Source organism: Kogia breviceps, chromosome 7, assembly GCF_026419965.1.
Source record: "Kogia breviceps isolate mKogBre1 chromosome 7, mKogBre1 haplotype 1, whole genome shotgun sequence".
Classification (NCBI taxonomy): Eukaryota; Metazoa; Chordata; class Mammalia; order Artiodactyla; family Physeteridae; genus Kogia; species Kogia breviceps.
In genome coordinates this window covers 4,188,952-4,215,081 of record NC_081316.1, presented here as the reverse complement: position 1 = coordinate 4,215,081, position 26,130 = coordinate 4,188,952, and the positions used below count along the sequence as shown (strand labels likewise).

Genomic DNA, 26,130 nt, shown 5'->3' with positions numbered 1-26,130 from the left:
ATTTGTTAGTTGTGACAATTGGTATATTTCTGTATGCTTTAAATATTTATATTAACAAATTTTAAAATGTACATTGGTGTCAGATAAAGCTGTGTTCTTAACCCATTCCTCACATTTACTAGGTAACTTGGATAAAATGACTCAATTTCTTTATGTTTCAGTTGCTTGATTTTTGAAATGGATCCACTATTACAATATTCCCTACCTTTCTTAACAGTGTGAAGTGTATGGCCCAGTATTTGGAGAAAACATGGTAACTGGTAGAAATAAAACAGTGTACTTGATGCAGCAGCATGAAACCAAAGAAAGGAGAATTTTTTAAAAGGGAAAGGAGGTATCATTTGTTTCACATGCAAGCAAAATGTTCCAATTACTGAGATTGACCACTGGATTTAATGAGGTCACTGAGGAAGCTTCCCTGAGCAATATGGGGAGATTGGTGAGAGCAGAAGACTGCGGACATGGGTTGAAGAGGGGAGAGAACAGGCAAGAAAAAGCTTTTGCAGTATATAGTTTGGAACAAGAAGACAAGGAAGAACCACCTATTTATTTATAGAAGCAAAAGAGAAAAGAGGAATTTAAAAAATGGGAAGCTGCAAATATGAAGTATTTTAAGTAATTTGGTTGTGAAAGAAAATGGGTCAGTGACTAGGGATAGACAGAGGGTCTTGTGTGTGTGTGTGTGTGTGTGTGTGTGTGTGTGTGTGTGTGTGTGTAAAGGCAAGGATTTTGCTGTGTTAACAGACTGAAAGGAGAGGTCCAGTAACAAGGGGGAAGGCGATAATGTAGGAGTAAAGTAGAACACTAATGGATCAAGGTCCTACAAGAAAAAGCAGAGGTGCGAATTAAGAACACGCATGGTAGAGATGGCTTTAAGCAAGAGAGAATCACTTGTCTGAGATTACAAGACAGTGAAGGGTCAAGTGCTGACAGTGATAGTGTTTACATGGGAGTGAAGGACAGTTGAGGGAGTTTGTGACTCTTACCTTCAACTCCGTCTGTGAAAGATTTGAGACAGTGTCCTCCACTGAGAAAGAATGTGTACTTTCTCTGTCGTTTGTGTGCTTCTTCCCTATCAAAAATAAGGACTCAGACATTGAAATACTCCAAAAAGGATGCTTCCTCTGATGAGGAAATTGGATTCAGGCTCAAGTCTCCTTCTCTAAAGAAGGGTTTTTATGTGTGAACCATCATTGTTTGAGACTTCAAGTCACCACGCTCATTTCAGAAAGTCATGAAAGGTTCACTAAGGGGACAGGAACCAAGATTCCACATTTTCATGTCCTGTACAAAATCAGCTTTCCAAAAATAGACTCACACAAGCTGTAGTCACAGTGGAATGTCATATTTCTATTATTGCGATGACATAAAATCATTAAACCACTGCTAGTAGTAAAAGCAGTCATGTCTGGTAATAGAACTGCTCTGTGCCCATTCAAAGGGAATTGCATTTTAAATGACACATGCAGAGCAATGACAGGAGGGGCAGGGACTGAGACGTGACTTCCACAATAATTTATTCCATGTCCTCCTTTGATCTTGCTGTGGCACTCAAGCTCTTTGTTCTGAAAAGCAGTGTCATACTGACTGGAGTGCATGAACACAGGTGGTAAGAAGGTTTCACATTTTTTTGAGTCATCTGCTAATTTTTTAGTAATATTTCCTGTATTTAAGGGAAAAATATTAAAAACATATTAGAAGTCCCTAATATCAAGATTCAACTCCTGCCTTCCTAATCTCAGAAGGTTTTATTGGTCTAGACTTCTCTTCATATCACATATATCACACAAGCAGAATTACGACTACCTACTATATGTCAGGCATGTGATCTGTTAATCCCCGCATAATCCAATGAGGTAGATATTATTATCATGGAGAAATGAGTGCACTGGCGTCTCAAGACTGAACTCAATCTTTCCAATATCGATTGGGATTCAAACTCTGGTCTGAATAAAAATATTTGAGACTTAAAAGAGACACTGAATCAAATGTCACTTTCGAGTTCTGAACCTATTGAACAATGGACAAGGAAGCTTTGACTTCCTCAGATGTGCAGATATTAACTTTATTCGTAGTAAAGCCGTACTGAGAAACACACTTGGTACATGAAGCCAGAACAGACTTCCTGTCATTCCCCTAAAACTGGCCCCTGACCCCTCCTATGGGGAGAGGTGTAGTTACAGAGCAGATTAATTGCATGCAGGAATAAAGCCTGCCTCTCACCTTCCACGAGCAGATGGCACAGGTGCTCTAATCCTATACGGTAGAGCCACTCCTCTTCTTGTGGGGAGAGAAATGGCCGGAGGTATAGGATTGGATTCTAACCAACACCTCCAAGAGAGCCAGAGGTTTATCAGTAGAGGAAATAAATCATTCCCCTGGACATGGCACATACTTTTCCCACAGCATCTTATTCTATTAATTGTATTAGTTTAGTACACTTAGCAGTCTTATGATCTTCCATGTAATAGGCTTCTTAAGAGTAACAAGTGTATTGATCAAACCATGACAAAACACCAGGAACCACACACTAGGGCTCATGAAAGAATATTATATTGGAGGCATTCAGCATGGTAGAGGTCTATGCTCTCCAATTTCCTATTGTACTTTGGGGGCTGCATACAGGAATCTAGCAAATCTAAGCATTGACTGCCAGAAGGCTTTTAAGAAACTAACCAGCAAAATGACAGTTCCTTCCCTAGCATGAATAAGAGCCAGAATCCATCAACTACATGTATGGCATTGTCTTAGCTCCAAGTCTAGTCTGGTTCTGCTAAGTTTCACATCCACAGATAAGAGAACACACACCTCTTTCTTGACAGGATCAGTGTGCTAATGTGTAAGCCTTAGAGCCCCAGCTCTTTGACATACCTGAACACGGCTGAATCTGCTACATCAGCACTTTACCAGAACTGATTGCTTGAGCTTTTGCAGTAGCTACCTTCCCCATGATCTGCAGGAGACCAGCTCCTTCTTTGGTAGACTGGCATGTAGGGAATAAGTTTTGGACAAGCCAATTCTTACTTCTCAATGTTGGCTTGATTTTTGTCTTCTTATCACACCATGGTGCTTAGTACTGTGTATTGCAATGTGTAACTGTTGCAAAAAAGGAAATAATGCATAAATGAATGAATGAATGAGTAATTATTTAGGAAAAAAAATGTAGTTACTTGGGCTGTCTTTCCCTCACACCACTTCTCCATTCCTCACCTGTCAAGAAGTACAAACAGATGCCCAGGCACTAATTAGGATCGGAAGTATAACTCTCTTCTATATAATAAATCTCGCTTCTTTGATCTGAAACTCAGAATCACTTCATTGTCAAATAATCCTGATCATATCAACAGTGGAGTCGCAGATAAAATAAGCGTTCTCTAAGTCTCTTCATGAAAGCTCCAAGTTTTAGTTCCTTTTGAGATGTGTTTTTAAAAGAAACTCCCTTATTTATATTTTAAAACTTCCCTGGAATTAAATCCTAAATTCTAATAATAGCTAGCATTTTTGAATGTTCGCTACGTGTGGGTGCTGTAATAAACCCTTGACATAGATTATCTCATTTAATCCTCACAGAAACCAAATGAAGTCTTTACTGTCATTATCCCTATTTGATGAAGAGGATACCGAGGCTCACAGAGAGTTAACAACTTGTCCAAGATCATCTAATGTCGAGTAATCAAGAGTGAATGACCTGAAAGCACACACACCAGCTGGGACCAGCCTTTGATTGAGGGGAAAACGTACAGAGACAGAACAGTAGCAGGTGAGCAAGCTTCTCAATGCCAGGTGCACAGGGAACTGCTGAGTAAGACATCAGACTTGAGAGGGGTCCCAGTCTTGAGCTGTGGGGCTCCTAAGCTTCATGGTTGGGGGAACACCAGCTCTTCCTCTAGGATGGTTTGGGGCTGAGGTCCAAACTTTGTGGTTACGGTTCTGTGATGTAGCAGATTCCTGACAGGGCTGGAAGCCCTGTCAACCTCAGCATTTAGAACTGAAAGTTTCTCTTTTGGTGGGATCAGGGTCCAGGACCCAAGCCTTTTGTTTAGATGATTGACCTTCAGCTCTGTTCTATCTTATCAGCATTCTATCAGGATGCCTGCCTTAAGTACTCAGTTTTAACCAGTTTCCATATCTTTTGGGTTTTAATTTCCAAATGATGCTGCTCTTTGAAGGAAGGGGGGATGGCAGCTGTCTCTCTGGGAACGTGGCCTGCTAGGTATCCAGGTCAATCAAATGAATCCTTGCCTATCACTTAGCTATTATGTGGTGGAACCTTTATTCAAGTACTACAGTCTGATGCCAGGGTCTTCCTAGTCTTAAATGATTTGCAATAAGAACTTGATATACTATCCATATGTTCATTTCAGGTAGTATCATACATAGTCTACAGTATATACTTTTCCTGTCATATTATTTTTTCTCGTGTTCCTAGTTGGCCATTTTAAATACTTACATGTTATTCACCTATTTCTAACCCTTATAACTCACCATTCTGGTACTGTATGCTCTGTTAGTGTGGGTGATTTAATTTAGCTGTGAACCATCTAAAGAAGGTATGTTGTTGACTATGGAATCGATAGGCTTATATACTGGGGTGCTGTTTGGGGATGGATGATAGGGAGATCCTAAGAGGTGGGGTTTCTTAGAAGAAATGATAAATCCAAATTCAGAGTTTGTGACTTCTGTGCTATATATGGGTATCTTCAGAAGATTTTAAACTAGAACTAATGATATTAAGAGCTTGTCTCTGTGTCAGTTGGGTTATGTGGTTACAGAGTTATTTGTTATCTTGAATTCTTTTTGTTTATGTCACAGTGTCTAATTTCACTCTTTCCAATCATTCTCACTTTAACTTTATAAATTTATAAACTTTATAAACATAGACTGTATTGACCTAAGAGAAAACATCAGTAATGAAACAGTGATAACATCTTTACCACCAAATAGGTTCATGAAGTCAGAGGTGTAATCTGTTTTGTTGATTGCCATATATACCTGGTGCATAGATACTAAAGCAAATGGTTGCTCAATGAACATTTATTGTTTTAACAAGGAAAGTAATGAATTAATCTTTTGCTATGAAAATTAATTATTAAACCAGTTAAATTGTCTTGGGACTTCAAGGTATATTTCTAGTTGTGTTTATTTATTAAATTAGAGGTGAAAGGCAGGATTTTCATACTAAGAATTCTTTAACAGGATGAGATAGGAAATGTGATCATAGTTCCTTATTTTACCACATGCAAATCTTTGGTTTTCACTGAAGGGCCAATATTTCCAAAATGAATTTTTAAAAAAATCTTGTGACTGTAAGTACTTTCAGGTGTGTAGAAGTGTGTGTGTGTGTGTGTGTGTGTGTGTGTGTGTGTGTGTGTATGGGGAGGGCAGATAATGATTTGAAAAATATACTCATTTCTGGTGATCATCCTTGGTTTTGGATATATCGCTTCCCTCTTTCTAAAAAGGAGAAAAAGAATGTTCAGTTGGAGGGACCAGAGAAATCCCGGCTTGCACATCTCTCCCCGGTAGATAATTATTCCACATTATGTACGATGCTGAGGCCTTATTTCCTGGTTTCATGTCCTTGCACAAGTTGCTTCATCTTCCTGTGCCTTCTTTCCCCATTGAGAGAAAGGGAATAATAGTAATACTGACGTCATAATTTTGTTGTAAAGAATCAGTGAGTTACTACATATAAAGTATATAGAGCAGTGCCTGGTGCAAAGTAAGCACACAATAAACATTATCATTACTGTTAGTTTCATATGCTAACGCATAAAACATTGCTTTATCCAAGCAACTTACACAAGTCAGGAATGGATGATCTCTGATTTTGGCACCAATGTTCCATAATCCTATAGAGAGCCTTCAAGACTCCCTAGTTGTCTCTGTATGGAAATACAGGTCAAATCAAACCAAAACACATATGAAAGACCGCATAATGCCTGTTATGTCTTAATGAAATTGGGTGTCCTGGGACCCCTCCAGTCCTCTTTGGCATGTCCTCAAACTCTGAGAACGGGCTGGCTTCCTTTGCAGTGTTTTTTAAAACTGGGACTAGCCCAAGACTGACAATGGTGATAGATGAGGAACATTCTAGGATGGTACCTCTGAAACCTCAAGTCACCAACTATACGTGCCATCCCAACTCAGCAGAGTTTGGAAGGAGCCCAATGAGGTGAACACCTGATTTTTTTCCCCTGTCCACATTTCCAGTCTAACATTGTAGGCAGAATACTAAGACATGGCTTGTGATGGTTCTGCTAGGCAACAGTACCATGGCAGTGAATAGAAGCTCCTTCAGGCGATAAAATATGTAGCTTTTAAAAACGAAAAAAAAAATATGACTACACCTTTACATCAAAACACACATACACAGCCAGCTGGATTTCAAGAATGTGTGAAGATTTCTTGAGTATTATTTGAAGATAGTCTTCTGATTTAGATTTCTGTAAACGGGCTTCGGTGCCCTTCTTTCTCTTTCCCTGGCCCTTATCCATACGACATTCTTCCCAACGACCCACTCTCTGACTTTCTTTAGATAACTTGAAAGTATTGACTGTACAGACACCAAAGGAGAAAGGTATCTTCATCCCCACTGAACTCCAAAGAGCAATTCTCTTTTCTCACTCCCAGAGGAATGTTTGTAATCTTGTTGGAAGTCTTTCTGCTGTACTATAATGTCTACAGAAAAGAATAATGATCAAAGTTTCTCATTAACTACAATTTAATGGGCTTCATTAAAAAGTCAGCTTAGGGCTTCCCTGGTGGCGCAGTGGTTGAGAGTCCGCCTGCCGATGCAGGAGACACGGGTTCGTGCCCTGGTCCGGGAAGATCCCACATGCCGCGGAGCAACTAAGCCCGTGAGCCATGGCCGCTGAGCCTGCGCGTCCGGAGCCTGTGCTCCGCGACGGGAGAGGCCACAAAAGTGAGAGGCCCGCGTACCGCAAAAAAAAAATAAATTAATTAATTAAAAAAAAAAAAAAAAAAAGTCAGCTTACCCCAGTCTCAAAGTGAAAAATTTTTAAAAATTCACTTAATAAATGAAATACACATGTGAAAGTTAAGATGTTTTTAGTCAAAATAATATGATGAAAACTATGTAGAATCCATCACTGTATTTCAGAGTTTTTAGATCCAGGGACTTTTTTGAATAAAAAGTGAAAGGCCCATATCCTTACAAAATAGACATATACACACAATAAAACCTATAAACACTTTGAAAATAATTCCAAGAGATATATTTGATGAAGCCTATTCAGACATATCATATAGAAATGTATAGATCTCAGATTAAAACCCCTGCATTGACTCAGGTTATCGCCAGACCCTTGCAATCAGTGCATGACAAGACCCTACCATGCAGTGAATGGGTTACAGGTGTGCCAAGATCAGAGTCCCTTTCTATCTTCAAGGCAGAGAGATAGGGTCAAGGGTGGCTAAAACCTCAGGGTCTTTTTCCTCTCATTGTGAGCAAGCATGGCAATTTCCCCCATTAAACTCCAGAAGTCTTATTTTCTACATGATTTTTAACATGAAATGGCTTGAACATAGTGCTAAAGAATTAATTGTTCATTTATTCTTTCAGTGAACGTTTTTTGAATACCTCTCATTAATTATGAACAAGTGTGTTAGATATGGGTGGAGTAATAAAGGTGACTAAGTTGATTCTCTAACCTTGAGGCGATCATAGCTACAAGGGGAGATAGCCAAATAATGAAGTTTAACTACCGTAGGCCGTATGCGAAGACCTATTGGAGCACAGAGGAGAGTCAGCCTAATTTTGTTTGGAATGAAAAGCAGGGTGAGGACACTGAACTTTGTGCATTAGGTGGAGTTCCCCAAATGAGTGTATGTCGTAGTATCATTTTGCCAATAAATAATTTTCTGTTATAACATTTTTAATGGTTGCATACAATGTCACAGTGTGGATATAACACAAATAATTTAATTGAGCCCTTATTTTTTTGTCATTGGGTTAGTTCCATTTGGGGGCAACTATGAACAACGCTGAGATAAAGATTTGTATGGTGAAATCATAGTACATGCCTGTGATTCTCTTCTTAGAATACAGCCCTAGATGTGAAATTACTGGCTCAAAGGACCAGCAATTTTTTAAAGCTTAAGTACATTTTCTCAAGCTAACATTATATAAGAGTAGGGCTTTGGGGCCAAATTTGAGTTCAAAATATAAACATTCCTTTTGTTGGTTATTGACCTTGGGCAAGTTGCCTAAGCTTCATCACCTTTAGTTTCTGCCTTTAATAAATGAGGATCATAATACTTACCTTGAAGAGCTGCTTTAAAAACTGTAGTGGAGTATAATACATATTTATCGAATCTCCCTTTTATTTTTGATAATAGGTACCAGTTAGTTGCTAAATCCTAGCAATAAAATTCAAATGTTCTAAATATTTGAGGTTAGCAACATTCGTTTCTAACAGGAAATGTGCACTGTCTAAATAACTGTGTGGTATAGTTGCACTCAATTCATTATATGGCCTGCGTTTCGAAAATTCCGACTCCCTGTCCGTATAAATAACATTAACACTGCTGGTCTCTGGTCTGAAATTTGCTCCTAAAATATAGGAAAGTTCCAGAATTGGATAAAGAGACAGAAATCTGAGATAAAATCCATATTCTTCCACCTATCTCCTGTGTCACTTAATCTCTCAGACCCTCAGTGTTATCATCTGAAAAAGGAACATAAGGTTACATTCTCTTTCTGCTTCAAGAAATCAAATGAGTAATATAAATACAAATATACAGATGATAGAGGGATCTCTAAATTGGTATTCTGGTGTAACCCATTATTCATATTGGTTTTTAAATCTATCGTGAATCTCTTTACTTATGGAAAAAAGAATAGGCATCATGCAAAGTGTACACTTCTCTCATGCTTGTCAGTGTATTATGAGTTTTTCATATTATCTTGATGTGGGGCACTGACTTGAAGGATCTGGACTTATTTTTGAACTCTCGTCAGCGTTCCATGATTAACGTTGCCCAGAAGAGAAATGCTATTTTGCATCCTGCATCTTCAGTGCAACTGTCAGCAAATAAGGAAGGCATCGTCTTTACCATCATTATTGCTAACGTAAGAAGCAGAAAGGAACAGCTGGATTTTCACACACTGGGCTGGTAGCAGCACTGGCATTTAGTGAAATCTGTTTTCAATTTCTACCTACGTCTTTTTGCTTTAAGAATGTATTTAAAGGGGAAAATATCATTTTTATCCCAAAGAAGACTATTTTTAAACTCCAAATCTGGGATATTTACAGATCGCAAAGTTGTTTATCTCAACGTTGCTTTTCCTCCTTGACATAAAAATGCAAAGTTAATGCTGATTGCATAGTATCTATTTTGCTTATCTACTTTTACTGCTCTATTTTCTCTGTGTCCTAAATTCCCTGTAATGTTTCAGTTTCTCTCTGTTCTCCAATTTGGCTCAAATTTATAATGGCAATGGGTAGAAATAATCTTTTAAAATGAAGAATTGGAAGGGTTAAATTTTGCTACAATAAAAGGGCAATACTATAGCTCAGACATTTGCTCTTTAAACAGGAAAAAAAATCTGTGGCCTCTATAGTTACAGTGGGCCAAAATTAGGTAGTCTATATGGTAATTTTGTTGAATCAGTTTCTTTTTTGCATTGCATACATGGTGGAATCGTGAAATAGTGCATCCACTTTGTAAAGCAGTTTGGCAGTTCCTCAAAATGTTAAACATAGAGTTATCATATGATCTAGAAATCGTGCCCGTAGGTGTATACTAAGAGAATTAAATGTATTTCTACACAAAATTTTGTACATGAATGCTCATAGCAGCATGGTTCATAATAGTCCAAAAGTGGAAACAACCCAAATGTGTATCAACTAATGAATGAATAAATGAAATATGGTGCATCATAAAATGAAAAATTATTTGGCCACTGTGAAGGAATGAAGTACTGATACATGCTGTAACACAGGTGAACTGTGAAAACATTATGGGCAATGAAAAAATGGCCACATATTATATTACTCCATTTATGTGAAGTGTCCAAAACTGACAAATGCACAGAAACAAAAAATAGATTACTAGTTTCCAAGAGTAGGAGGCAAAGGAGATTGAGGAATGGTTGCTAAAGGGTTTGGGATTTCTTTTTGAAGTTATGAAATGTTCTAAAATTAGATTTTAGTGATCATTGCACAGTTCTGTGAATATACTAAAAACCACTGAATTACATACTTTAACACAGTGACTTTTTGGCATGTGAATTATATCTTAGTTAAAGCTCAGATAAAAGTAACATATATTCATTAATAAAAAATAGAAATTGGGAATGGTGGAAATGGATGGGGAAACCATGACTAAACAGTTGAGCGTCGTAAGCCTTTCATGTTTAACATTCTTTATAAACATTTCTATTTTTAATGACTCTGGAATGTCTTTTAACTAAATGAACCACAATTTACTTAAGCATTTCTTTGTTTCAAGTGTAGATGATTGCCAACTACTCGCTAGTATCAGATTTTTTTTTTTTCTTTTCTTTTGAGAACCGGGCAAAGTGTCTGTGGTCACCGACACACACTTGTTATAGTGGTCAGTCTTCTAGGACCTGGACATATACTCCAGGACATAACTAGCAGCCGGCAGCCTGGTTATCATAGAGGTTCTTGTCCTCTCACCTGGGTCACTGCTATCTTTGTAAATCATTGTAGGAATAGAGACCTACAATGACACAGCCAACAGTCATTGAAAATGTCTTTCATATACTCCTTATATGGGGCAAAATGTGGGTGTCCATTTTTTTCTCATTGAAAACATATTTTAAGACTTCACGTAGTTAAACGTGGCAGGCGAGTAATTCACAGACTTGCAGGCCACAAACTCTGATAGTCTAGGATGGAGAATAGGACAACAGATTAGTAGAAAAGCTTCCTGTGTTGTTTTACTGATGCAAGATTTAGTACATTTAAGGATATTATAATGAGATCAAATCAAATTTACAGCAGAATGAGGGAATGAGAATAACAGATGGAGGTCAACATGTGCTTTCGCAGTTCTCTGTTGCACCAGTTAGATCTACAGAGCAGAGACTTAATGCAAGTTGATGTGTGATTGCTCCAGTTTTAAAACAATGCAATTCAGTTTACATCTGGTTTCATTATGGCTATTGAGATAACACTTGAGTAATTCAAAGGTAAGAGAAATGGTAGGGGTAGGGGTATCGAGTGTGTGTACGGAAGTGTATTTTCATCCTGCACTTTATTGTTATAATATGCAGGGATCTGGTAACTCTTTAACATGTAGTCTGTTACGATTTCATCTGATATAACTGAGAGCTAGCAGCTTTGCTCTCAAAGAAGTCATGTGGTCAGTCCTACGAAATGTGACACATTCACTGTGTGGTAGAGACAATTCAGAGAGTAGAACATAAAATAAACAAACATTATCATAGGAGCTGATATGTTCCCAAATCATTTCATGGAGTAATTAACACATATCCTGTCCTAATCCTATGGGAATGTTTATATTACAGAGTTTACAGTGTATAGAAACTGAGAAAGTGATTTTAACTTTTCAATAATCAAAGTATAAAAACAAGAACTGGGACAGGAAGTAAGAAAATCAAATCACATTTGTGAAGCCCCTATTCTATCACTATCCTAGAAGATTCTAAAGTGTTAACACATTCAATCCTCCAGAAATCATAGGAGGTGGACTTCATTATCTCCATTTCACAGAGAAGAAAGCTGAAGGTCCCAGATCACAAGCCAAGGTCTTAGGAGATTTGCAATTCAGCACAACAGGTTTTAAAGCTTACAGTTTTACTTTAGACCACAGATTCTAAACCCAGTCATGGTGTTGGGAAGATACTCTTCTTTAGAAGAGTCTCCAAGTGATGATTTGCAGTGTCACTGCCTTGCAGACCTTGATTAAATTCTCACATTTTATTTGTTACCTGTGTTTTCTAAAAGGTTATAATTCATTCTTTGGTAAGGGCACTGGGAAAGCCCAAATCAAAAGTAATCTTGATTAGAAAAAAAAAATGCTGTGCAAGGGAAGACTGGACTTTCTTCACATTTTCAATATTGTTCCTGGTGCAGACTCTCCCTGACATACACACACTTTGGTCATACCTTAAATTAAAGTAAATAAACCAAAAGATAAAGATTAGCTGGCCTCGTAGTAACTGGATAAATGTATGGACTCCACAGCATCCACTAGAGGATGATAGGCCAATGAGAGCTCAGTTCAGCCCTTACCCTGCAGTGGAGAAATCAATGAGAATGCTGTTGGCTTTGCTATTAGAGCATCATCCCATGTCTTTCCTAAATACTGCTCCTTCTTACCATTTAACAGTGTATAAATGAGAAACTCGGAGGCTCCATTTCTTTCCCCAGTCTTTGAAGCTCTTGCCCTTCTGTATTCACTCCATTCACTCCATTCTGGCTTCACTAAGCGGGATGGATGCCAACGGCTCCTGGACCAAGAACCCTTCAATTCACCTTCAGGTACTAGACAGCTTTACCAGCCCACAACTGCCAACAATCATTGTGACCAAAAGATGTCATATTAGTTTGCTCAGGCTGCCGTGACAAAATACCATAGGCTGGGAGGCTTATACAACAAAAATTCATTTTCTCATATTCTGGAGGCTGGAGGTCCAAGTCCAAGATCAAAGTGCCAGCAGGACTGATTTCTGGTGAGACCTCTCTTGGCTTGCAGGAAAGGCCTCACATGGCCTTTCCTCCATGCACACACATGACTGGTGTCTCTTCTTCTTCTTAAAAAGACACCAGTCCTAACACAACACTGTAAATCAACTATACTCCAATAAAAATTAATTTAAAAAAAAATCCTACTCAGTGGGGGAAAAAAAAAAAAAAGACACCCGTCCTATCAGATTAGGGCTTCACCCTTTTGACCTCATTTAACCTTAGTTACCTCCTTAGAGGTACTATCTCCAGACAGTCACTTTGGGGGTTGGAACTTCAACATAAATGAATTTTAAGGAGACACAATTCAGTCTGTAACACATAAGACTGTATTAATTTGTTCAGAGGAAGTATACTCCAGCCCCTGGATCTTTGTAATCACCAGAGGGGTAGAGAGGGGAACTTTAAAAATGCTCATGTCCACGCTGTACCCCAGAACAATTAAATCAGAATCTTCTAAGCTAGGGAAGGGCGTAGTAAGCACTTTTTAAAACCTCCCCGTGTATCTATAAATTTACATCTAGCATTAAAACCAGAGACTTAAGTTGTTTAAGACCTATTGGTCCAATGCTGAATGCATACAATGTTGTGAATCCTATTGGGGAAAAGGAAAGAAGAATTAATGCTGGCATTGTAAGCATATTATAACGTGCTTACAAAGAATATGTACTGTATATTATACTTACTTTTATCAATACACTGTATTGCATGATATACTGAAAAACAAATACCATATACCATAGTATACTTAGGGATGTAAGTACAAGATAATAGACACAGTTCTAGAATCAGACGGCTAGGGTTCTAATTCTGATTATGTGACCTTAACATTCCTGAAAAAAAATAAGAATGATGATAATAGTATCTATCTTTGTTATGAGATTAAATGAGATTATACATGCAAAGCTTCAAATAATCCGTCAGTATTATTATTAGCAATAAAGCAGTCAGATGCAGAAAAACCGAAAGTGTCTATTTCCATTTATCTTCTCTTTGATACACTAAGATCTTCAATCTTTGAGTTTCAACATTGTGTCCTTGCAAAGCCTGAATTATCTACATGTCATATATCGAAGTGGTGGGACTTGGGACAGTCAAAGGGCATATGGAAATAGCAGAAACCGTAGTTAAGGTCACGGTAGAGATACTGGAAAAGCTTCAAGCAAACTTCTGCCTATTGGAGGTGATTTGGGGGCACCGTGAGGATGATGCTAGAGCCCTTGCAGAGCATAAAGGCAGCCTTTTATGGGTCACTCGTGTTCTGTTGGAATATTAGATTTTTTTGTCATTAATTTTGAGAGTCCACAAACCCAACTTGCTGAAAATTTTCAGGAGATGTCTAACAAATGTGTTTTGAGTTGAAGCTGCCCTATGTTTCTCAGCTTTTTCTAAAACACTGAGCAGTTCAGTTTTGGCATTTCAATCTGTCTCCTCATATATTTATATTATGAAAAAGCAGACCTGGTAGAAATGTTGCTTCTGAGCCCTGAGAATGGTGAAAGGATAAATCTTTTGTTCACTTCTGTTAGAGATGTTTCGTTATTCTCATTTGAAGTGTGTGGGAAGCCTTTCCTTTCTAATCTTTAGCATTTTGATGAAATTGCCATAAAAAGCTTTTCTGTGTTTTGTGTGAAGCATTATCTCAATTGGAGGTTTAAAGGGGGTTAAAGGCGGCTCTTTTCCTGGTATGTTTAAAGCATACTGCTTCTCTGTAGAAACACTGACCAGCTAAGGAGGGTTCATCTTAAATCATTTAGTGCTTAAATGCATGGCTTCAGAGCTAACCTGCCCAGTTTGAAATTTTGCTTTTGACATTCACTAGCTTACTTTCTCTAAAACTCGGATTACTCATCTGCAAAATGAGGGTAATAATGGGCAGGTACTTCAAAATTGTCATGAACATTAACTTTGCTACTGCATAAGAAACACTTAGAACACTGCTGGGTCCCTGGCCAGCATCACTCTGTGTTCAGAATTCCTGAAGGTTACTTTAAGCTTCTTTTGCCAAACCCACTAAAGGCGTTAGTCTAATGTCTAGGAGAAAGAAGACTCACCTCTAAGCCACACTGGTCTGGGTTTGAATCTTGACTCTTTCACTTAGGAGCTGAGTACTGTTAAGTAGCAAAATCACTAGTAACCTTTAACTCATTTCTAAAATGGAGCAATTATAAGGTCCCCTTTGTATATTTGGTGTAATGATTAAATGAGATGAATTTACACCGTCACCGTCTGAGTTTAAGTCACAATTTGTTACCTCTTGCCTTTGGGGTTGCGGTAGCCTCACAACTGGTCTTGTAGCCTCCGTTCTTACCCATTCACTAGCCACTCATCGTGCAACAATCTAAGTAATTTAAAATATAAATTAAATCACGATACTTTCCTGCTTAACATGTTTATTGGCTTTCTATAAATTTTTGGAATAAACGCCAGTCTTACAACCATGGTATATGTGGCCATGTCGCAATAATCTACCCACGCCTACATTTCCAAGCTTATCTGGAACACTGCCTACTCCCTTGTTCAATAGATTCCAGTCACACTTGCTTTTCTTATGTTCCTGGAACATACCAAGCTCTTTTCTACCTCAGGACCTTTGCACATGTTCATGCTTACAAAATTCTGGCATCTATAAGGAGTCAGTGTTCCTTTTCAACCTGTACATCTCTACTCAAAGTCATCTCTTCAGACAGGTCTTTTCTTACCATCTGATCTAAAGTGGGCAGCCCTGCAGGGTGATCTACATCATACCTCATCTCTTTAGTATGTGTTGTCATGCTTTACAATGATCTTGTTTATATATCTGTTTAGTTGTACATTGTTTCTCTTCTCTGAAACTTGCAGGGAGGATCTTGTCTGAATTGGTCATCATTACATTCCACAGTCCCTGGTATATATTAAGTGCTCAGTGAGTATCAGTGGAAGGGAGAAGGGAATGAAGGAAAAAAAGAAAGAATGATGGCATCAAAGGTGCTCAATATATTTTAGCACTATTAAAGAAAAAAAATTGTATACTTTCAATATATATAATTTTTATTCGCCATATATACCAAAATAAGCTGGAAAAAAAAAAGAAAGAAAAAATCATAAAGACAAAGATTAATTATGGAATTGAAAAATTTTACTAACAATTAGAGAATGCCATTCATCATAGAATCTGGACTCTGGAGTGGACTTCTGGGGAGGAAAAAATGGAGTAGTCTTTTAAAGCCATGAGTCAGAGAACTGTCTTTCAAGAGGGAAGTGGTGTCTCTTTCAAAGTGGTGTTGCTTGGCTATCAATCTCTGGACTTGTCCATTAGGTAAGTCCCGGAACTAGCTGGAGGTTATCCAGCGTGCAAGGATTTTGGCACCAAGCTGCTTCTGCTACAATCACACCACACCCAAGACGTTAAGTGTTCAAAGCAGAATATGGTACCCAGTCAGGTCTACACTGGTTTCAGCAGGCTAGCTGGTCAAATTGGGACTTGGCAGGGCCATCTCTGCCTTACAGCTTCCATCGTTTCCTCTTTCACTGAGCAACAAAGTCCATCTATGGATAATCTTAATTCCTTGCAGTCTGCATCATGGCACTTCTATTTCTAGAAGACCAGGATGATACTTTCTTTCCAAATCTGTTCTCGAAAGCTCTTGTCTCACTGAAATAGCTTTTCCTGTCTCCACCAGCTGGACACTCAAAAAAACATTATCTCAAAAGGACTTATTTTAGTTTTTCCATCCATCATCGGGAGAAAAAAAAATGTGAGGATTCATTCTGATCTAACAATTGTGTGTGGCTGCTTCAGAGAGAGACAGACAGACAGACAGAGACAGAGAACATACCTGGTGAAACGCCTCCTGCTTCGCATAACCGTCCCCCACGAGTGACTTCTCCAGAAGACGTTCTCCCCCAGGCTGACTTGAAGGGCAGGCATTTGGGGCTGTGAAGGTTGTGCGTACAAACACATTCTCAGCAGTACTGATGCTGATATTCAGTTTCGATCGCTCACCTTATTCCAGGTGCTGGTCTCAAAGCTTCCCATAGATGAGTTCACTTAACCCTCACAGTCAGCCCATGAGGAAACTAGGGCAGAGAGAGGCGATTGTGGTGTCTGAGGTGACCCATGAAGTCGCGCGGCTGGGATGGTAACCGTATAATCTGGCAGCAGGTGATTTACTCTTAACCACTACAGTCTATTCCCTAGATGGTGCTAGTTTTATAGTTTCTGTGTTTCTACGTCTAGGTCTGTGGGATACAAAGGCTATCGCGTTGAAAGGGAAAAAAAAAGTTTGCAGCTTTACCTTAAAAATATTAATCATCTAAGACCAATGGCCTCTGAAGAAATAATTGCTTCCTATTTGCTTCCAAGCAAAATTTCAGGCTTGTAATGATAATTCTACATCTAAAGCTGTCCAGTGTTTGAATCCTTGTTACCAAAGCAGCTGCCTTTTCCTCAGCATCTTAGACGAAATTTGCAGAACTCAAAGGTTTATATTCAGTATATTCTAGAATTTTGTTATGGGGTTTTCAAGTAGGTAAGATCCTCAGAAGGGCAGATTTATAGAGTAAACCACCCATTCTGTTGGGCCAGGCATCTAGCTATAACCCATTCTCAAGAAGACAGGAGAAGTGGAAGGTAAAACACAGGAGTGGGGCTGAGTTTAAGGGTTCCTTGAAGAAATGAGGCCTTCCTTGGTGAGTACAGCCCAAGAAGCTGATAAAAGGAGTCTGTTTTCAAAGCAAGAGTTTCCAGTGACTTAGAATCAAAGTAATATAACATCATACTTCTTTGATACATTATCAACTATGTGTGCATATGTGTATACAGTCTGAGTCTCTGAGAGACTCAGTTTACTATTAAATAGTTGTTTGGGGGAAAATCATCTTTATAACACAGAGTATCCATTTCAGCTTCTTAAAGAAGAGATCAAGAAAAGAATATTGAAGAAGACAGCATTTCTATCTCAGCTCTGCTATTTGCAAACTGAAGGAGATTTAAGTCAGTCACTAAACCTTAGTAGTCTTATATCTAAAATGCAAAGATAAGAGTTCTGTTTTAGGGCTCTTTTGAGGATTCATTTTTTTAAATGTATGAAAAGTGATTAAGAAAATCATGGGGGCTTCCCTGGCGGCGCAGTGGTTGGGAGTCCTCCTGCTGATGCAGGGGACGCGGGTTCGTGCCCCGGTCCGGGAGGATCCCACGTGCCGCGGAGCGGCTGGGCCCGTGAGCCGTGGCCGCTGGGCCTGCGCGTCCGGAGCCTGTGCTCCGCGACGGGAGAGGCCACAACAGTGAGAGGCCCGCGTGCCGCAAAAAAAAAAAAAAAAAAAAAAAAAAAAAAGAAATCATTATGTAGATAATACAAAAATCCTTAGTTTCAGGCTTCTGATTAAAAATGAGATGGTGCAGCAGAATTAACTCCCTAATTAGCTGATGAGCTAGTGTTTATTGTATGTAAATCTTGTAACGGGGTTTTTCTGTCAGGACCTGAAGGGTTAAGCCTAGAGCCGCCACTAGGTGTCACGTTGGGATCGCTTTTGGAAGCACAAGCTCCCTTCACTGGTTCCAAACAGGAGGAGGCACTTTCTCAGTTAGTTTCAGCTACTGTTCAGTTTCATTAAATAGAGATTCTTACTCTGCACATGTCACATCTTCGGAATCTTTTGCTTTGTCTTACAGGTATTTGCAACCATTTAAACTTTTCACCCCACCACGCAGATCTAGCAGGAGGTAGATTTTGAACTAGGGAAGGTTTGACTTAATGGGGACATGCTGTAGGGAGAGAAAGGTCTCTCTTAGTCTTGTAACCCCCATAATATCCTTTAGTCCCCCCATCCTAGGAAACCTCAAATTAACATTGACACTGAGAAGTAATCTTGCTCTTACTATAAAATCTGCCACAGGGATGCAGCTGATGCCACCCCCTAGATAAGTTCCTTATGTGGAAATCTGGAGCGTTCACTGGTTTTCTTCGCCACATCTCCTCATCCTCCTCCTTTCCACCCCCTTTCTGTGCACTACCTTTCCAGCCAATGTCCCCAGCATTATTCTTCTCCTTGGGCCACTTGGTTCAGTTAGAAAGAAATTTTCCAAATAAAGTGACCCAGATTGGAGTGTTAGTCTTTCAACAATTTGCCAGTTCCAGAAATACTGTGTTTTAAAAGAAGGTTTGGGGGCCTATGCTTTGACCACAGAGAATGGCAATTCAGCACAATTAAACTCGGTGATGGTGGAGGAAAAAGGATGGTTTGAAGCCCGAGGGATGGTTTCCAGATTACTCTGTTCTGGAAATATTTCATATAGCTACCTGTTCTGTTATAAAGAAAGCTCTGTCTCCAGGCACGCACAGAATATTTAGTAATGGTTGTTAATACAAACTGAACGTTCTTTTTTTTTTTTTCCGGATTGAATAGGTTAACTCTACCTAGATCAAATAAAAATAAAATAAAAAGAGAAATTAGGCCAAAGAAATCCCCTGGAGGGAAACAAGTATCTGTCTGAACCAATGAAGGAAGAGTCATAAGAAAAATGCAGGACCAGGTAAAATCCTACAGTAGTCAAATTGCAACAAAATAGTCACAAGTTGCTAGGATTTGAACACCTGTAGAAAGTCTCTTTATATCACAAAAGAAATGTCCTTCCACTCCCTGGAAAATTTCTGATTTTTAACACATTTCAGAATAATTCATTCATACTATCCTTCCTTCAAAAATGATTTAGAATACCTACTAATAGTCATCATTATTCTAGGAACTAAAGACATGACAATAAATAAGATCAAGATTGACAATGTCCCTACCTTTGTGAAACTTACATTCTGATTGGCAAAGTAGACATCAAAGAATTGAAAAAAATATAACGTTTCAGAACTGAGAAGTCTATGAAGAGAGTAAAGGAGGTTTAGGAGCTGGACACTCACAAGACAACATGGTTTTTCATGTAAACTTTTGTAGAAGTAAATAGGATAACGAAAATGAACAAGAAGGTTTAGGCTCATTGGCTGTATAATCTTGAGCTGGTGCCAGAGGCTTGGTTCACTTATCTTGAAAATAGGAATGATACTGAGAGGTAAGGAATGCATATATTTTATCTGTGAACTCTGGAAAGGACCTCTGAGCAGGTGACTTGTGGCTGAGGTTTGAATTTTGAGGAGCCAGCCACAAGATCTATGAAAAGGCTTTGCAGAGAGAAAGTCCAGCTAGCTAGAGAAAGTCCAAGTGAAATTTCCTAGCATAGATGGCAGCCAGTGTGATGTTGAACACACCTATGCAAAAAGTCCCCATTCCACCTGAAAGAAAATTCAAATTCCTCTCTAACTCCTTACCTGCGACGTCCTCTTGATTTTGCATCCTAAGATAAAGCCTTACACGTGGAAGAGCTCAGAAAGGTTCTGTTCAGTGAGTGTGCCAGCCTGTCCTGAAGAGGAATCGCATTATGGTAAACTCTGCTAGTTGCCATCCAGCCTTTCACAGCCCCCTCAGTTCCTGCTGGCCGAGGAGTCTGTGTCCCCCTGAAGTGCTTCAGTCAGCTCCCTGAGTCCCCTGCTGCTACACCTTGGTAGGTAATCCATTTCTGACCAATGAGACAGGAGAGAATCCGTGAGAATGTTCTTGTTGCCTCATCAAGAGAGACACCCAAGGCCTGCCTGTCTCCTGCTTTTGAACTTTATAGTGTGAGGGTGACGCGCTTAGAGCTGCGCAGTCATTTTCTATTACGCAGGAAAACATCAAAAGCTGAAGATAATGAGCATATGGAAAACTCCTAGGTTTTTGGAGACGTAATTTAACCATTGAATAAACTGGGGAATCACCATCTCTTGATTTACTGTTTTGGAAATTCTTAAGTGCTTTACTGTTCAAACTACTATTTTATTTTACTGCCGTGCAAGGGCATAAAATCCACACTTAGTAAACAGTTTTTTGTTGAGTGAACTTATTAAGACTTAATTCTTCAATAAACAAAGGCATTAGTATCTTACACTTTTAGAGGAATTTTAACCCAAGGATGAAATACTAAAACAATAGTCAGGACACCCGTGTTCTAGACTTTACTCAATACTGAACTAAGTAAGAGGTGAGAAAACATAGAGGTCCCAGGAGACTTGCTTCTACTCTTTACACTTGTGGTTTGAAGTGCATGTTTGTCTCCTGACTATTGTCTCTGTGACTTTCATTGCATCAGTGACGTCACACTTCTCACCAATGTATCAGCAGCTGGAGAGTCTTGAAAAAGACCTCTCTGTGAAAACTATCTTTCCCATAGACTAAAGTTGACCATACTTTTTATTTTCTATGACTCCCTTCCATATCTTTCGTTTAAAATGCTCTTTTCAGAAGGACTCATCTTGCAGAGAAGAGGAACACGTGCCTTCTTTGTTTGGATTCCAATTTGTAGGTAGATTCTCAAATGCCTGCATAACTTTCTCCTTGAAGCAAATGTTTCACTTGACATTCACAGTGTGTTTACTGACATTTTCTGAATCCTGCAAATGTTGATATTGATAATAGATATTTAAATATTTTCTTATTATTCACTTCCTAAAAAATTAAAGGATTATTATCAGTGATAACCTGGGTAACTGTTATAAAGTATAAAAATTATATTTTAACCTTGGTAACTGTTATAATTATTCATAGTGATATAGATTTCCACCACAATACTATTTTTTAAAGGGAAGACAGAAATAAAGACTCTTAGAATGAAGTATAGTACGTGAATATATTTCATGTTAGGAATCAGACAGCTGCTATGGCATATACAATGGAAGAATAGTATAAATTTAGTAATTCAAACATCTATGGAATCATCCATTGCCAAGATTGTTTACTATTTCATTATTTTTATCATAGATTCTCCTAAGTGAATTATGATAGATTTTAAATTAATGAGTATTTTAAATGCCACCCAACTTTTTTTCACAGAAAGTTTTTACTCCTATCTTTTCAGTTAGGAAAAAAAATGAGAAAATGGTCTTGAGCTTAAGATGCTTGGCGATGATAACAACAACAGAGGTGATGGCAGTGATGGTGGTGAATTTTATCATTATCGGTACCAGCTCTCATTTATTGAGCACTTACTGTATGCCAGGCATTGTAATGAGCTGCTAACTAGTAATACATCACTGTTACTCCATGAAGGGTAGGTATTGTTATCCCTATCTTATGCAAAACTATCACCTAGAACGACTAAGTGATCTCCTTATTTTAAGTTGTTTGACAAGAATAAAACTTGAGAGAAGTAACCCGCGTGAAGCCAGGAGAACATCTGGGACGACTGAGGAGAAGTCATCATCTACTAGGGCAAACGGTATAACAGCAGGAAGTATCTACTGTCCATGAAAGGGAATTCCATCTTCACTGGAGGGAAAAAAAAAAAAAAATTCTATCTGTATATTTTGCTGGTAAGGAGTTCAGGGGGAACCCTACAGATTTCCCTCAAAATATTTCCAAGCATTTCTGGGGAATAATATCACGCCTGCAAATCCTCTAGAGAACAGAACACAATGATGTGTAGAACAAGAAAACAGCTTTTCCTTTCATGTTATTTTCTGGAAGTTATTTTTTTTTAGCATGATACCAGCTGAGTTGCAGTGCCCATTAAAATGATAGGCCTATCTTCCCAAATGTCAGGATAGGTGTCAGGCATCTCTTAGAAAGATCTGAATTTGGGCTTTATCAGCTAAAGAGCTTATTTTCTAAATAGTGTTGTCTTGTGTTGTATCCATGAAGGGTGATGGTGTGTACAGAGATCTGTAGATGAATCCACTGCCAAACAAAAACAAAAAATTCTTACTTTATTGCAGACATACCACTTAAAGTTAAATGTAACTGTAACTTATCTGCTGTCCCAGCAAAATGGCACTTCCATACAGAAATTCCATGATTCAGGACAGGAACCCAACTTCTTATTCTTAAGGTTTAGGCCAGGGAAACCACAGAAGGAATTTTAAGCTGAAGAATGAAAATCAGTTTTAAGCCTTTAATGTCCATCTTCCTTTCAATCCCCTGTACTTGACACAAAATAATTAAGGTGTTTCATCAGACATTTAATTTTCTACCTGTAGAAAATTGGGGACAGGCAGGCATTATTAAAAATTATCATCATTGAATGACTAATTAGATCCTAGCATTAAATGAATTGTCAGTCCCTGGTGAGGCTGAGTTGTAATCTCAAAGACAACTTGAGACATGTTGGAGAGTAACACGGGCCGATACGTGTCATCCCATCCATCCATCCAACCATCTATCCATCTTTCCTCTCTCCCTCCCCCTTTCTTTCCTTTCCTTTCCCTTCCTTCCTTCCTTCCTTCCTTCCTTTCCTTCTTTCCGTCTTTTTTTCTTGAACCACCCAAAATTGAGACCTTCTGTTAAGGGCTAGGTAGCTGTTCGTTAACAAATATTGATTTCCCCTCTATTTAACACAGTGGTCTTATCCTTTCAATCTCCCAGACTATGTCCTAAGAATGGAGTTTGATGGACTAAACTCAGAAAATTACATATTGTCACTGAGGTTTATAATATAGGTTCTCATCATCATACTACTATTATGTTGATGCGTGTCTTTGGATGGTACATTTAACTTTCCTATGCCTCATCTAGAAAGTGAAAGAGCCAGTCTAGTTAATTTCTAACTTTTTTTTTTTTTTTTTTGTGGTACGCGGGCCTCTCCCTGTTGTGGCCTCTCCCGTTGCGGAGCACAGGCTCCAGACGCGCAGGCTCAGCGGCCACGGCTCATGGGCCCAGCCGCTCCGCGGCACGTGGGATCTTCCCAGACCGGGGCAAACCCGTGTCCCCTGCATCGGCAGGCAGACTCTCAACCACTGCGCCACCAGGGAAGCCCCTTATTTTTAAATGCTGTTGTCGCTGTCCTTTCTTTAAAAGGTAGCTGCTAGCCTAGAGAGTATTTCTCTCTTTGAACAAAATGTGCTATATCATCAAGAAACATGTATACTTTACTTAAGGAAAATAGTTCTTTAAACTTCATAGGGACTTTATGTGGAGGTGTAGGTACACTGAGAGTAGTACATTTTGAAAATACTCAGATTGGCATTTACAAATGTCATGGTGTTAATATTACTTGATTATAGTGCATATGTAACAGATGTTACTCTAAAAGCCCAGGAAAAAAGAAACTGGTTTAAATGAGCAAGTCAGAGCACTTGGAGAGCTCAAAGAAGAAAACTGAGCAAATCTGTGATGGAAAAGTAAATGTACATATAGATACACAATTCCCTAACATCCATGGAAAGGAACTTATTATTCCTTTGGTCCATTTTATGAATAAATAATAGATTAAAAGCCTGGTGGCCTGAGTTGAGAAGAGAGAGATATTTCCCTCATCTTCATGTCCTCAAATTCCACCTAAATTCTAAGACTCAGCTGAAGTTCTTATTCCCACAAAAAAATACCTTGGGACCACTCCCCCTAAAGGAAATATTTGTGTCTCATGTTTATCTATTATTATATTTTTAGTTTATGTCAGTGTTATTTTGCTCCTTCAATGAGGTATTTTTATCCACTTAATTAAGTGTTCACATTCATCTTATTTCTGCCACTGTACCCAAGATGGCACTTTGCACATAGTAGATAATTAATTAAAATAAAAAATTGATTAGTTGTACTAGTTAGTTTGTTGCCAGAATTGCAGCCTCCACCAGAGATTGCTTAAGATAATAAAATTATTTAATGATTTTTTTTCATGTATTTCATTGTAGCTCCATGGATTCTTTATTCAAATAATTTTTAATGGACAGTTTAAGGTGTATATTCATATCTGCATTTAATGGGAATCCGTGGGAGATTTATTTTCTAAAATTTACCTTCCTTTCTGTGCTTCTGCTATTTTACATATTTTATACTTTAATTTAGGATAGAAGATTCACCTGATAAAGGCACATTGTTATAGAGCTAGAAGAAGGTGACTCACTGCTCACCAAAGATTTGTGTTTCTTTTCCATAGGACAGACTATTGGTGGACATGTCTGCTCATCTTAGAGCTACTGAGTCTTGTCCATGTGACCCATTCCTACCAATAGAGTTTGAGCAGAATTGATGGGCATCACAGTTCCATTGAAATGGTTAAGAAGCGAGGGCTTCCACTGCCTCTTTCTGCTAGAAGTAAAGGACTCTGAGGCCCTGGGAGGTGGCAGAAATGCAAAATGAAAGAAAGTTAATAACTGAGCTACGTGTAAAATTGTATCCACCAAGTACTTTAATAAACGGATAAGTGAACACGAAGTAAACTTCTTATTTTGTTCAGCTGCTATGATTCTAGGGAATCTTCTGTTATAGAAATTAGCATTATCTTATCTAAGTTAAGGACTTTTATGAAAAACTTAGGAAACTGAGCCCTGGATATTTTAGCAGGTTTAAATAAGTTACAATGTGCTGGAAAAACTCAGAACTACTGAAATTACCCATTGTAAGGGACTCAAATAAGCAAAGAAAACAACAGATTAGGAGAAATTTTAAAAGAGGTCAAGGAATGAAAGAAGGGTCAAAGAACTATCTCATTGATGATTTATTATGTAGAAGGAGTCCTTGAGCAAAAAGTAGATGGGATATTCTTCCTCTCTCTTCCTTCCCAAAGGGAATAACTCCTCTGTTCGTTAAGTTAGGTTTGATGCAGAGGACTAGCTTAGTGAATACTACACGTGATACATTACCTCTTCCAATTCCGTGTATTCTCTAACTTAAAGGAAGACACAGGAAAGGAAGCTTAAAGAGATTTATTGATTAAACAAACAAACTTGTGCCCTTTCACATTTTATGCAACTTGATTACTTTACTGTCCATCTAAGGTTCCCCTCCATTCCATGTAACACAAACTCTCTTTCTGATATTATCCAATTATTCTGCATTTGACTTCATGGGAATATAAAATATGTAGGCATGTCTCTCTAAGCCTATGCATATTTCTATCACTTTACTACTTGGTAAATTGTATGCACATTGTTGTGGAAAATATTTTTATCCAGAGAAGTTTACTGAAGTCAAACACAGAAAGACATCTGCATATCTTCTGGCTGAACTCTTTCCCTGCCTACTGTTTACTCTCAGAAACATGCCCTGTTTGGCAGCCACAGAGAGAAATGACATTTTGTGTTAATCATTCCGATTGTTTTGAATGGCTTCATCTATGTGGACTGATTAATGGTACCTTTTTCAGTGGCTAGATTGTGATTACTTATTAGTTTATATTTTGTCAAGCCAGCATTTGTGAAAAGACCAGGCCACATCCCGACAAGGCTAATTTAAATAGTGTTTACATTGGTGAGCAGTTTGCAAAGGGGATATTCACACAATGTGATTTGTTTTGTTAACCTAAAGAGAAAAAATAATTGATGTAGGATTATTACCTTGGGAAATGAAGTTGGGACAGGAGGAATGGAGGGGACCGTAAGAAAAAAAAAGAATAGCCAAAGAGAAACTATGTCTGAAGTACATCTTTGCCTAC

At 38.4% G+C, this 26,130-nt stretch overlaps 1 protein-coding gene across 22 annotated transcripts in view; it reads left to right on the top strand.

Annotated features, from left to right (window-relative positions):
* The window catches only part of LRRC4C (leucine rich repeat containing 4C), a 1,217,033-nt gene that overhangs the window by 237,500 nt on the left and 953,403 nt on the right, over positions 1–26,130 (top strand). For all 22 annotated transcript variants that reach the window (XR_010841223.1, XM_067037027.1, XM_067037022.1 and 19 more), the window contains one exon: positions 3,571–3,760. The gene's annotated coding sequence lies outside the window, so the exon portion shown is untranslated. The remainder of the gene's footprint in view (positions 1–3,570; positions 3,761–26,130) is intronic.